This window comes from Lissotriton helveticus, chromosome 10, assembly GCF_964261635.1.
Source record: "Lissotriton helveticus chromosome 10, aLisHel1.1, whole genome shotgun sequence".
NCBI classification, from domain to species: Eukaryota; Metazoa; Chordata; class Amphibia; order Caudata; family Salamandridae; genus Lissotriton; species Lissotriton helveticus.
In genome coordinates this window covers 901897110-901912498 of record NC_136071.1, presented here as the reverse complement: position 1 = coordinate 901912498, position 15389 = coordinate 901897110, and positions in this window count along the sequence as shown.

The window sequence follows — 15389 nt, the reverse complement described above, 5'->3', positions numbered from 1 at the left end:
CAAAATCACGTCTCACAACATAAGGCAAAACATCTGGGGGAGACCCTCCAAAAAGCAAGTGAGATCAGGCGTAGATGTTTAAAATCATGGAAGAATGTTGTCTTCCTTATGTGAAGGACGTTAATTTCTGCACAAGGATGTAGCATGACTGCAAACCTGTTTTGGGTGAGATTTGGTTAAATATTCAAAACGTTTACACTAAAACGTACATCATGATATAATTTTCATGACCTTCTGAAAAGATAGTCACTTTTCAATGCATACACGTGAAATCGAATGTTGTAAATAAAGTGGTAAAACGTGTACTGCAATATCTGCTTCTCCCCCATAAATCACACGGATTGTCATCTCATAAGAAGGCGAGAAGGCAATGTACAAATCTAGTACCCCATCTCTCAAGTTTCCTCATTCGCAATGTGACATGAAATCTATAAATGCATACTGCATGATGAACCATTTAATCAAATGTGCAACAGGCAGATCACAATGTGGGTGGCAGACTAATGCCAAAACAAAATGTATCCTGCAACCAATTAATGTTATGAGCGTGGTGCAGGCATTTTATAACAAAGACAACACGAATTAAATTAACTTTAAACATGAATGTGTGACCTTAAATGAAAATTAATAGCGCGACTCAATTGTGACAAAAATGCTCTCAGTTCCCAGATTTTGTCTCAGACTTCTGGGCATAGTATATATGTTCAGCTAGGAAAATTAGATACCCGATCAGATACCACATGCCTTAGGGTTGTTATTCTATATCTGGCCAAGGCACACCTGCATCTAATTAATGAGATTTTAGACTTAAACTAAAACCACTCCTCTGAAATTGTAAGCATGATTTATTACACCCAGTTACAAAAAGAATCTTCCATATGCAACTCATATGACAAAAGGTGAAACTGTCAGTATCCCAAATGAAAAAAGTACCTCATAAATGATCAAAATGCATGTGTAAGTGTCAGGATTCAAAAGAGAAGAGCTGACACAAACAACCTGTCATTGAAGGATGTTAAGGAGGAAACAGCAAATCTTGTGTTCAGTAATTCAAAAGCTGGCAGAGCTTAAAATGACTTAAAAGGAGTAGCGATGGGAAAGGCTTATGATACATCCATTTGAATATTCCAGTTATCTACAAAAGGTATATTTCTGGATAAAACGCGAGAGTGTCTGAAAGAATGTCAGAAAACACGAAAATAATATTTAATATTAAACTGAAATACACGTCTGTGGAGAAGGTGACTCTGGTGTGTACAAGAATTGGCTGACATTTAAAATATATTAAACAAATTTCAACCCACGGGCATTCAAAAACATGAGTTTAGAACGTGCAAATACTCTACCGTGATCTTCCACCTGAAACGTTTGTTGAATTTACTGACTGAAAAGTAAACAACCAGACTTAGCAAATGCATGCAAGACGAAAGTGGAAAGATATATTCCTGAAATATAAAGATGCCAAAGATTCTTAGAACTGTGGTGCAGTAGCGGATTTGTGCAACGAAACAGGTGGTTGGTGTTAGACCTGACGTCCTTGGTATGGTTCTCCCTAAAACGTTTGCCTTCACTCCTACTCTTTTGCTGACTTCATTTTTGCTGCTCTAGATCTCTGCACACTTTACCACTAATAACAAATGCTAAAGTGCTTGTGCTCACTCCTGTGAACATGGTAACATTGGCTTACCCGCATTTGGCATATTTAATTTACTTGTAAGTCCCTAGTAGAGTGCTGTACCACAAATCCAAGGCTGGTAAATGAAATATTACTCATGGGTGTGCAGCACGTTTCGTGCCACCCACTGAAGTAGCATTTTAAATCATTTCACAGGCCTGGGTACAGTTTCAAACTGCTATTTCGGCCTGGCAAAATAAACCTTTGCCAGGCCTAAACCTTCCTTATGCATATATAAGTCACTCCTAGGTTAGTGGTCTCCACACCCACAATGTCCCAGGCAAGGAAACCTGTGTTTGCTCTCACTTGGCATGAGAAATTTCAAAGCTGCCACCAAGTGAGAGCAAACACAAGTCTGCTCTCAGCTGGCTGGGGTTTAAAAAATGCTCTTGCCAGCTGGGAGTTGCCAGCTGGGAGTGGACTTCAAATCATTTTCAGGGAAACATATCTGCATATTCTCCCACCCACAGGGAGCAGCATTTTTAGCTGCTCTCTGCTGGCAAGAGCCACAGGGGCGTTGGTGTTTTCCTCATGCCCCCAAGCAGGATACGGTGGGTGTCTTGGGTAGACACCAGGGCACCCACCCTTAGTTGGCAGCACCCTTCCTCCTTTAGACATTGGCCGGGACCCAGAAGATAGGGTCCCTGGGGCTGATATAAGCCTGGGAAAGGGGGGCAACATGACCCCTCCCCCATACATATAATGGTGGGCCCTAGGAGAGGCGGTCCCAGGGGGCAAAAACGGGCCAGGGAGGGGAACCTCGTCCCCTCTTCCCTAAAAAAATACACCCGGGTTATGGGGTCCCTGGGACCAAAACCAGCCCGAGGAGGCGGACACGAGGCCCCATCCCCCACAAAATGGGCTTGGTCCCTGAAGATGGGGTCCCCAGGGCTGAAATTGGCCCAGGGAGGGGGGCTGCATATAAATAAATCAATATATATATATACTAGCAGCCCATCCCGACGTTGTCCGGGTAGGAAGAGTTGAGTGGGTGACAGGTTGCGCTAGAGACACTGCGCGTGTGGGAAAGTGCAGTCAGTTTCAATGTTGCTGTGCCAGCAGGGCCGCTTAGTCGCGTCAGCCGCCGCTTGAGGACGGCTCCAGCCCTGGTTGATGTTGTGCGCCGTGTGTAAATTCGTTTATGCAGAGAGTTGAGTGACAGCGTGCAGGAGACGCTGCAGTTATTGTCCCCGCAGGCACGCTCAGTGGCGTGTGTCCCCGATTGAGGCCCGGCTCCAGCGGCGACCGTATTACAATGCGAATTATGTGACCCTTGAAAGTTATTAGTTACATTATAAATCATTTGTTGATGGTACCATACTCATTTTAGGAATTGTGGTGTGTTCTAAGGTGATTTTACCATGTGAAAAAGCCTTCTGCTGGGATATCATGAATCATGTTTGAAAGAAAACTATTATCTCATGCTTTTCCCACAGTGGTTTGGAAGGGGATCTATAAGCTAAACTGAAAGCATATTTTCTGCAAATTCACATTATCTTTCTCAGTCATGTGAGAATGAAGTATGACATTCTCAGTAAAACATGTACATCCAACAAGGACAGAGACTGTCAGTTTATTCCTTTGTGTTCTACTGCAGCCTCCTAGAGTGTTCTAAAGAACAACTAGAGCGCTAAGAGTCCTACTTATTACAAAAGTATGGCACACCTGAAGCCATCTTGTTTGGAAGAAAGTGGAAACTCTTAATACATTTAATTTAAAAAGGAACAAAATGAGGGGGTATATTTTGCCATAGAAAGTATGATTAGTGCTGCAGAAAGACAAAGTAGGGCACATTTTGAGTGACTTCTCAAATCCTCTTCTATTTCATTAAAAAATTCTGACATGCAGTCTCCCAACATGGCCACCAGAGACAAAAGAGCCCAAATGTAGCCCAAAAATCACCCAGATGTAGCCCAAGTATAGCCCAATGACAGAATATCCCAGAGTGTTCTAAAGAACAACTAGAGTGCTAACAGTCTTACTTATGACAAAAGTATGGCACACCAGAAGCCATCTTGATTGGAATGAAGTGGTAAGTCTGAAAATATTTAATTTAAAAAGGAACAAAATGAGGGGGTTCATTTTGCCATAGAAAGTATGATTAGTGCTTCAGAAAGAAAAATTAGGACACATTTTGAGTGACTTCTCAAATCCTCTTCTATTTCATTAAAAAAATTCTGACATTCAGACTGAAACATGCACTTTGAATACCAGCAGTAGACTTCCCTGGTGAGCAGTACCTTTACTACAGTGATCTAATGAGCAACTAGAGTGCTAACATTCAGAATTTATGGCAAATGTGTGACACACTTGAATGCCTTCTTGATGGAACCAAAGTAAACAAGCATTGAAAATGCAATAGATCTCACCCTTGTTTAAATTAAAGCTATTCTGTTTGTAATGAGGTGGCTTTTTAGCTTTGCTTTTATTAGTGTTTTTCTAACTTTCATGTAAATAACATGCATATGTATGCATATATGTATATGTATGCATGCATTTATATTTGTATTTATATAGATATGCAGATTATATATGTTTATGTATGTATCGAAAGAAGCACCTCCGCTTTGCTGGGGGCGACCGGTCCTGCAGGGCGGACTCAAACCAGGAACAGAGATCCTAGAGGAACTGCGGGTTCAGCCACAAACACAAGAAGAGAGTCCCACAGTGACTGATGATGCAACTGACTTTATTCGTCAAATCGTGTGCAACCAATGCTCATAATCCTTACGCGTTTCGACGTCCCCGACGTCTTGTTCACAGGTGAGCAATAATTAAAACCCAGTGGTCATGTGCCTGTTCTGAATACTTTAGGCCCCAGAATGCACCATATATATGTATGTATATATATATATATATATTCACTGAAAAAACCATAGGTTAGAGACCATATATAGTTAGCTGGACATTTTATTGACATAAAACCAATGAAATTCCATATATAGTTAGTTGCACTAACTATATATCGCGCACCCGCAATCCACTGCTGATGATGTCACATATTACATCATTCATGACATGGTCAGTGACATCACTGATGACATCACTGATGACATCTCAAATGACATCACTGATGACATCACTGATGACATCTCAAATGACATCACTGATGACATCATCTAGTGTCTGTGTGTTTTTGTAAAGTTTAAATATGTTTTACATATTGAAGAATGAGTGGATGTATGGAAGACTGAGTGTGTGTGTGGCTGGCTGGGAGGTGTGTGACTCTGCATATCAATGTGTACTTGTATCAGTGATTGTATAAGAGAGTAAGTATGTGTTAGTATATGTGTGAAAAGTATGGTGTTCTGTGTTTAACTGTATAGATGAGGAAATCGAAGTGTGATTGATTCTTCACAGGACTGACTAGGTGTATGAGTGCATATGATAGTGTTGTAATAATGAGTGACTGTATGTATGAGTGATTGTATGGGTGAATGAGTGAATGTGTGTGTAGACGTAGGAATCAGTGAGTGCGTATGTAGTAACTGGTATTGGTGTGTCATGATGTCATCAGTGATGTCATTTGAGATGTCATCAGTGATGTCATTTGAGATGTCATCAGTGATGTCATCAGTGATGTCACTGAAGTATGGTGTTCTGTGTTTAACTGTATAGATGAGGAAATGGAAGTGTGATTGATTCTTTACAGGACTGACTAGGTGTGTGAGTAACTCCATGGATGAGTGGCAGTGTGTGAGTGTCTGCATAGGTGTATGAGTGCATATGATAGTGTTGTAATAATGAGTGACTGTATGTATGAGTGATTGTATGGGTGAATGAGTGAATGTGTGTGTAGACGTAGGAATCAGTGAGTGCGTATGTAGTAACTGGTATTGGTGTGTCATGATGTCATCAGTGATGTCATTTGAGATGTCATTTGAGATGTCATCAGTGATGTCATCAGTGATGTCACTGACCATGTCATGAATGATGTAATATGTGACATCATCAGCAGTGGATTGCGGGTGCGCGATATATAGTTAGTGCAACTAACTATATATGGAATTTCATTGGTTTTATGTCAATAAAATGTCCAGCTACCTATATATGGTCTCTAACCTATGGTTTTTTCAGTGAATTTTCAAGGTTTTGTAAATGCAAATTCCTAACTATATATGGTCTATAACCTATGGTTTTTTCAGTGAATTTCATTGGTTTTTTAAAAGCTAATATCTATAGCTGTAAAATATATTCTTTATTACGTGACGTATCACGTAGCCACGTGAGACGCCTCATGACGCGTCGCATAACCGTGATGTATCGGCTCTGCAGCGCAAACAAAACCCGTAACGTAAGCGTGCCGGAGCACGCTTACAGATATATATATTTTTTTTAACCTTAATTAGACAAAATCCACACGTGCACATATCTTGAGGCCTTGCAAAGGCACATCAAACAAACAGTCCCTACAATTTTGCCAAGTTTGCTGGAAATCTATTCCCTTAATTTTTTTTTTTTGTTTCTCTTGGTTTTCCCCTTGTTACGCTTACCGGGACGCTAACCGGTACGCGAACCGGACGCTCCAAAAAACACAAGATGGCGGACTCCCGTTACGCTGCCGGTTAGCTGCCCGGTTCGCGTACCGGGAAGCGCCTCTACCACGAAAAATCGCGGGGGACTTTAATATCCCCCTCATCAATCCTAGGGGGTCAGGAGGGGTTTACCTTGCCCCCTTTCCTTCATTTCCCCTTCTTTTTTCACCACATCTTGTCTCTCGAACCTACCGAGAGACAAGATGGCGGCCGCTCCGGACTGTTTACAATGTTGACAGCTACGCTGCCGGTTAGCTGCCCGGTTAGCTGCCCGGTTAGCTGCCCGGTGAGCTGCCCGGTTCGCGTACCGGGACGCGCCTCTACGGCGTAAAATCGCAAAAAAAAAAACATTTATTTTTTGCCCCGCGGGGCACTTTAATATCCCCCTCATCAATCCTAGGGGGTCAGGAGTGGTCTACCTTGCCCCCTTTCCTTCATTTCCCCCTTCGTTTTTCACCACATCTTGTCTCTCGATCGTACCGAGAGACAAGATGGCGGCCGCTCCGGACTGTTTAGAATGTTGACAGACACCGGAGAGCCAATCAGCTTCGCTTCGCGAAGTTCCGTTACGCGTCAGGTACGCGAACCGGGGCGCTAACCGGAGCGCTGTCACAGATATATATATTTTTTTAAACGTTAATTTCTCAAAATCCACTGGAGCACATATATTGAGACATAGCAAAGGCACGTCGGGCAAACCATATCTACAATTTTGCCAAGTTTCATGTAAATCTATTCAGCCGTTCGAGCTAAAAGTGAGTCCAACTGCCCTATGGAAAAATGAATGGGAAAAACGCGTTTTGGGACCCCCCTTTTTTCTCGGCCCCCCCTTGACGAAACCCCCCCAAATTTTCAGGGGCTGCTCAGAAACAAAATGTGCCAATTCCGTCCACAAACGCCAAAGTTATTAGACATAGAAGTTTCAGAAATCCCATAGAGAAAAAATCCTAACTATATATACCCACTGGCTATCGCCAGTAGGTAATATACATATATAAACATATATAATCTGCATATCTATATAAATATAAATGCATGCATACATATACATATATGCATACATATGCATGTTATTTACATGAAAGTTTTAAAAACACTAATAAAAGCAAAGCTAAAAAGCCACCTCATTACAAACAGAATGGCTTTAACTTAAACGAGGGCGAGATCTATTGCATTTTCAATGCTTGTTTACTTTGGTTCTATCAAGAAGGCATTCAGATGTGTCACACATTTGCCATAAATTCTGAATGTTAGCACTCTAGTTGCTCATTAGATCACTGTAGTAAAGCTAGTGCTCACCAGGGAAGTCTGCTGCTAATCATGGTTTGCAGCCATTTTCCCGCATTTTTTATCCCGCAGACTTTCAGTCCGCATACCATTATCCCGCAAGGTCATTGACCTCGCATACCATTATCCCGCATTTTTTCAAAACCCATGTGCATTTATCGTGCATGCCTTTACAAAGAATTACGTTTTAAAGGCATGTATGGTAAATGCATTTGCGTTGTGAAAACCACGATGACGAGAGAGGTAAGTGGGTTTGTGTTAATTTTTTCGTGGGTTAGTGATTGTGTAGTGTAGTGTAGTGTTGTGTAGTGTAGTGTTGTGTTAGTGTAGTGTAGAGTTGTGGTGGTTGTTTAGTGTAGGGTCATGCTGGGGGTAGTGTTTTAGGGTTTAGGGTTGTGTTGTAGTGTTTGCGTAGTGTAGGGTCATGCTGGGGGTAGTGTTTTAGGGTTTAGGGTAGTGTTGTAGTGTTTGCGTAGTGTAGGGTCATGCTGGGGGTAGTGTTTTAGGGTTTAGGGTTGTGTTGTAGTGTTTGCGTAGTGTAGGGTCATGCTGGGGCTAGTGTTTTAGGGTTTAGGGTAGTGTTGTAGTGTTTGCGTAGTGTAGGGTCATGCTGGGGGTAGTGTTTTAGGGTTTAGGGTTGTGTTTTAGTGTTTGCGTAGTGTAGGGTCATGCTGGGGCTAGTGTTTTAGGGTTTAGGGTAGTGTTGTAGTGTTTGCGTAGTGTAGGGTCATGCTGGGCGTAGTGTTTTAGGGTTTAGGATAGTGTTGTAGTGTTTGCGTAGTGTAGGGTCATGCTGGGGGTAGTGTTTTAGGGTTTTGGGTAGTGTTGTAGTGTTTGCGTAGTGTAGGGTCATGCTGGGGTGTAGTATTTTAGGGTTTAGGGTAGTGTTGTAGTGTTTGCGTAGTGTAGGGTCATGCTGGGGGTAGTGTTTTAGGGTTTTGGGTAGTGTTGTAGTGTTTGCGTAGTGTAGGGTCATGCTGGGGGTAGTGTTTTAGGGTTTTGGGTAGTGTTGTAGTGTTTGCGTAGTGTAGGGTCATGCTGGGGTGTAGTGTTTTAGGGTTTTGGGTAGTGTTGTAGTGTTTGCGTAGTGTAGGGTCATGCTGGGGGTAGTGTTTTAGGGTTTTGGGTAGTGTTGTAGTGTTTGCGTAGTGTAGGGTCATGCTGGGGGTAGTGTTTTAGGGTTTTGGGTAGTTTTGTAGTGTTTGCGTAGTGTAGGGTCATGCTGGGGGGTAGTGTTTTAGGGTTTTGGGTAGTGTTGTAGTGTTTGCGTAGTGTAGGGTCATGCTGGGGGTAGTGTTTTAGGGTTTTGGGTAGTGTTGTAGTGTTTGCGTAGTGTAGGGTCATGCTGGGGGTAGTGTTTTAGGGTTTAGGGTAGTGTTGTAGTGTTTGCGTAGTGTAGGGTCATGCTGGGGGTAGTGTTTTAGGGTAGTGTTGTAGTGTTTGCGTAGTGTAGGGTCATGCTGGGGTTAGTGTTTTAGGGTTTAGGGTAGTGTTGTAGTGTTTGCGTAGTGTAGGGTCATGCTGGGGTGTAGTGTTTTAGGGTTTTGAGTAGTGTTGTAATGTTTGCGTAGTGTAGGGTCATGCTGGGGGTAGTGTTTTAGGGTTTAGGGTAGTGTTGTAGTGTTTGCGTAGTGTAGGGTCATGCTGGGGTGTAGTGTTTTAGGGTTTTGGGTAGTGTTGTAGTGTTTGCGTAGTGTAGGGTCATGCTGGGGGTAGTGTTTTAGGGTTTAGGGTAGTGTTGTAGTGTTTGCGTAGTGTAGGGTCATTATGGGGGTAGTGTTTTAAGGTTTAGGGTTGTGTTGTAGTGTTTGCGTAGTGTAGGGTCATGCTGGGGGTAGTGTTTTAGGGTTTAGGGTTGTGTTGTAGTGTTTGTGTAGTGTAGGGTCATGCTGGGGGTAGTGTTTTAGGGTTTAGGGTAGTGTTGTAGTGTTTGCGTAGTGTAGGGTCATGCTGGGGTGTAGTGTTTTAGGGTTTTGGGTAGTTTTGTAGTGTTTGCGTAGTGTAGGGTCATGCTGGGGGTAGTGTTTTAGGGTTTAGGGTAGTGTTGTAGTGTTTGTGTAGTGTAGGGTCATGCTGGGGGTAGTGTTTTAGGGTTTAGGGTAGTGTTGTACTGTTTGTGTAGTGTAGGGTCATGCTGGGGGTAGTGTTTTAGGGTTTAGGGTAGTTTAGTTGTTTAGTGTATGCTAAAGGCATATTCGTTCTAAAAGTTTTCGTTATTTTAATTTGCGGCCTAATAGTACATGCGGGATTTTTTTTGCGGACTGATGGTATGCGGGATTTCGTCATATATTCGCTAATCATACTTTCTATGGCAAAATGAACCCCCTCATTTTGTTCCTTTTTAAATTAAATGTTTTAAGAGTTACCCCTTTATTCCAATCAAGATGGCTTCAGGTGTGCCATACCTTTGTAATAAGTAGGACTGTTAGCACTCTAGTTGTTCTTTAGAACACTCTGGGACATTCTGTCATTGGGCTATAGTTGGGCTACATCTGGCTGATATTTGGGCTACATTTGTTTTTTTTGTCTCTGGTGGCCATCTTTGGGCTACATTGGGCTACATTGAGCTACATTGGGCTACATTTGGGCTACATTTGGGCTCCAACATATATATAGCCCAATGTAGCCCAATATATATTTTTCAAAGTTAATTTTCGTAAAAACCACTGGAGCCTATATCTTGAGACATAGCAAAGGCACATCGGGCTACCAGTCCCTACAATTTTGCCAAGTTTGGTGTAAATCCATTCAGCCGTTCAGGCTATAAGTGAGGCCAACCGCCCTATGGAAAATTGCATGGGAAAAACACGTTTTGGGACCCCCCTTTTTTCTCGGCCCCCCCTTGACGAAACCCCCCCAAATTTTCAGGGGCTGCTCAGAAACATAATGTTCCATTTTCCTGAAAATTTCAGCCAATTCTGTCCTCAAACGCCAAAGTTATTTGACATAGAATTTTCAAAAATCCCATAGGAAAAAAATCCTAACTATATATACCTACTGGCTATCGCCAGTAGGTAATATATATATATATACACATACACATACATATATATAAATGCATATGCATATATATGCATATATATATATATTCACTGAAAAAACCATAGGTTATAGACCATATATAGTTAGGAATTAGCATTTACAAAACCTTGAAAATTCACTGAAAAAACCATAGGTTATAGACCATATATAGTTAGGAATTAGAATTTAAAAAACCTTTATTTTACTCACACAAAACCATTGAAATTCCATATATAGTTAGTTGTACTAACTATATATCGCGCACCCGCAATCCACTGCTGATCATGTCACATATTACATCATTCATGACATGGTCAGTGACATCACTGATGACATCACTGATGACATCTCAAATGACATCACTGATGACATCACTGATGACATCTCAAATGACATCACTGATGACATCACTGATGACATCTCAAATGACATCACTGATGACATCACTGATGACATCTCATTTGACATTACTGATCACATCACTGATGACATCATTCATGTGATAATACGATGAACCTCTTCAGACTCTAATATAACCTTAGATACACTTAGTGTAAACATACACTCACAGACTGTCACTCATCCATGGAGTTACTCAGACACCTAGTCAGTCATGCAAAGAATAAATCACACCTCCATTTTCTCAACTATACAGTTATACACACCTTACTTATTCAAACATATACTAACACATATTTACTCTCTTATACAATCCTGGATACAAGTTCACAATGATGCATACAGCCACTCACACATTCACTGGCTCCTATGCACAGTTATTTATATATGTCAACTCTCACATGTACTGTATTTTACATATGTACTTACTTTGACATGTAGCACTGAGATATCCATTCACTCACCAATACACTCATGCACACAGTCAACTGCCCATACAGCTGTTTCCACATGCACTTTTGAACCCATACATCTAGTGAATCAACTGCTCACACATATATGCACAGAGTCATACACCTCCCAGCCACCCACACACACACTCAGTCTCCCATACAAATGCTTGGGCAACCAATCAATAACCCATATAGTTACTCATATAGCTACTGATCAACACATGCAGCAGTTTACAGAACAACAGACATAATGATGCACAAATTAAGACAGTTTAGTCACTAACCCATGCATTCAGTGAGACACATTTAATCACTCACTCATACAGTCAGTCACGCACCTACTAAATCCTTCATCCAGACACTTCTACATCTACTCATTCTTCAATATGTAAAACATATTTAAACTTTACAGAAACACACAGTCACTGGATGATGTCATCAGTGATGTCATCAGTGATGTCATTTGAGATGTCATCAGTGATGTCATCAGTGATGTCATTTGAGATGTCATCAGTGATGTCATCAGTGATGTCACTGACCATGTCATGAATGATGTAATATGTGACATGATCAGCAGTGGATTGCGGGTGCGCGATATATAGTTAGTACAACTAACTATATATGGAATTTCAATGGTTTTGTGTGAGTAAAATAAAGGTTTTTTAAATGCTAATTCCTAACTATATATGGTCTATAACCTATGGTTTTTTCAGTGAATTTTCAAGGTTTTGTAAATGCTAATTCCTAACTATATATGGTCTATAACCTATGGTTTTTTCAGTGAATATATATATATATAAAATTTTTATTGCAAAATGAACCCCCTCATTTTGTTCCTTTGCAAATTAAATGTTTTAAGTGTTAACACTTTATTCCAATCAAGATGACTTCAGGTGTGCCATACTTTTGTCATAAGTAAGACTGTTAGCGCTCTAGTTGTTCTTTAGAACACTCTGGGACATTCTGTCACTGGGCTATAGTTGGGCTACATCTGGCTGATATTTGGGCTACATTTGGGCTCTTTTGTCTCTGGTGGCCATCTTTGGGCTACATTGGGCTACATTGGGCTACATTGGGCTACATTTGGGCTCCAACATATATATAGCCCAATGTAGCCCAATATATATTTTTCAAAGTTAATTTTCGTAAAAACCACTGGAGCATATATCTTGAGACATAGCAAAGGCACATCGGGCTACCAGTCCCTACAATTTTGCCAAGTTTTGTGGAAATCCATTCAGCCGTTCGAGCTAAAAGTGAGGCCAACCGCCCTATGGAAAACTCAATGTTAAAAACACGTTTTGGGACCCCCCTTTTTTCTCGGCCCCCCCTTAACGAAACCCCCCCAAATTTTCAGGGGCTGCTCAGAAACATAATGTGCCATTTCCTGAAAATTTCAGCCAATTCCGTCCACAAACGCCAAAGTTATTAGACATAGAATTTTCAAAAATCCCATAGAGAAAAAATCCTAACTATATATACCTACTGGCTATCGCCAGTAGGTAATATATATATATATATATATATATATATATAAAATTTTTATGGCAAAATGAACCCCCTCATTTTGTTCCTTTGCAAATTAAATGTTTTAAGTGTTAACACTTTATTCCAATCAAGATGACTTCAGGTGTGCCATACTTTTGTCATAAGTAAGACTGTTAGCGCTCTAGTAGTTCTTTAGAACACTCTGGGACATTCTGTCACTGGGCTATAGTTGGGCTACATCTGGCTGATATTTGGGCTACATTTGGGCTCTTTTGTCTCTGGTGGCCATCTTTGGGCTACATTGGGCTACATTGGGCTACATTGGGCTGCATTTGGGCTCCAACATATATATAGCCCAATGTAGCCCAATATATACTTTTCAAAGTTAATTTTCGTAAAAACCACTGGAGCATATATCTTGAGACATAGCAAAGGCACATCGGGCTACCAGTCCCTACAATTTTGCCAAGTTTTGTGGAAATCCATTCAGCCGTTCGAGCTAAAAGTGAGGCCAACCGCCCTATGGAAAACTCAATGTTAAAAACACGTTTTGGGACCCCCCATTTTTCTCGGCCCCCCCTTAACGAAACCCCCCCAAATTTTCAGGGGCTGCTCGGAAACATAATGTGCCATTTTCCTGAAAATTTCAGCCAATTCCGTCCACAAACGCCAAAGTTATTAGACATAGAATTTTCAGAAATCCCATAGAGAAAAAATCCTAACTATATATACCTACTGGCTATCGCCAGTAGGTAATATATATATATATATATATATATATATATATATAAAATTTTTATGGCAAAATGAACCCCCTCATTTTGTTCCTTTGCAAATTAAATGTTTTAAGTGTTAACACTTTATTCCAATCAAGATGACTTCAGGTGTGCCATACTTTTGTCATAAGTAAGACTGTTAGCGCTCTAGTAGTTCTTTAGAACACTCTGGGACATTCTGTCACTGGGCTATAGTTGGGCTACATCTGGCTGATATTTGGGCTACATTTGGGCTCTTTTGTCTCTGGTGGCCATCTTTGGGCTACATTGGGCTACATTGGGCTACATTGGGCTACATTTGGGCTCCAACATATATATAGCCCAATGTAGCCCAATATATATTTTTCAAAGTTAATTTTCGTAAAAACCACTGGAGCATATATCTTGAGACATAGCAAAGGCACATCGGGCTACCAGTCCCTACAATTTTGCCAAGTTTGGTGGAAATCCATTCAGCCGTTCGAGCTAAAAGTGAGGCCAACCGCCCTATGGAAAACTCAATGTTAAAAACACGTTTTGGGACCCCCCTTTTTTCTCGGCCCCCCCTTAACGAAACCCCCCCAAATTTTCAGGGGCTGCTCAGAAACAAAATGTGCCATTTTCCTGACAATTTCAGCCAATTCCGTCCACAAACGCCAAAGTTATTAGACATAGAATTTTCAGAAATCCCATAGAGAAAAAATCCTAACTATATATACCTACTGGCTATCGCCAGTAGGTAATATATATATATATATATATATATATATATATATATATATATATATATATATATATATATATATATATATATATATATATATATATATATATATATATATATATATATATATATATATATATATATATATATATATATATTACCTACTGGCGGTCGCCAGTAGGTATACATAGTTAGGATTTTTTCTCTATGGGATTTTTGAAAATTCTATGTCTAATAACTTTGGCGTTTGTGGACGGAATTGGCTGAAATTTTCTGGAAAATGGAACATTTTGTTTCTGAGCAGCCCCTGGAAATTTGGGGGGGGTTCGTCCAGGGGGGGTCGAGAAAAAAGGGGGGTCCCAAAACGTGTTTTTAACATTGAGTTTTCCATAGGGCGGTTGGCCTCACTTTTAGCCCGAACGGCTGAATGGATTTGCATGAAACTTGGCAAAATTGTAGGGACTGGTAGCCCGATGTGCCTTTTGTAGGTCTCAATATATGTGCTCCAGTGGATTTTGAGAAATTAACGTTTAAAAAAAGATATATATCTGTAAGCGCGCTCTGGGCAGCGCTCCGGTCCGCGGACCTTACGCGTACCGGAACTTCGCGTAGCGAAGCTGATTGGTTCTCCGGTGTCTGTCAACATTCTAAACAGTCTGGAGCGGCCGCCATCTTGTCTCTCGGTAGGATTGAGAGACAAGAGGAGGCCAAAACAAAGGGGGGAAATAACCATAAGGGGGCATACTAGATCCTCCCTGACCCCCTAGGTTTAATGTGGAGGTTTTAAAAGGGCCCCGCGGGGCAAAAAAACCCAAAAAATTTTTTGGTTTTTTTGCGTGGGTAGCGCCCGGTCCGCGAACCGGGAAGCGTTCTGGGCAGCGTACTGCAATGAAAAATGAATGATAGACTTTTTAAATACTGTATGTTAATTGATTGTTGGTTTTGTTGATTATTTTTTATTTTTTTTATTTTTTAAGCAATTATTTATTATTGTGATTGTGTTTCAAAATTTAATAACATTTCTAACATTTCACTGTCTGAAATGTCGTCATT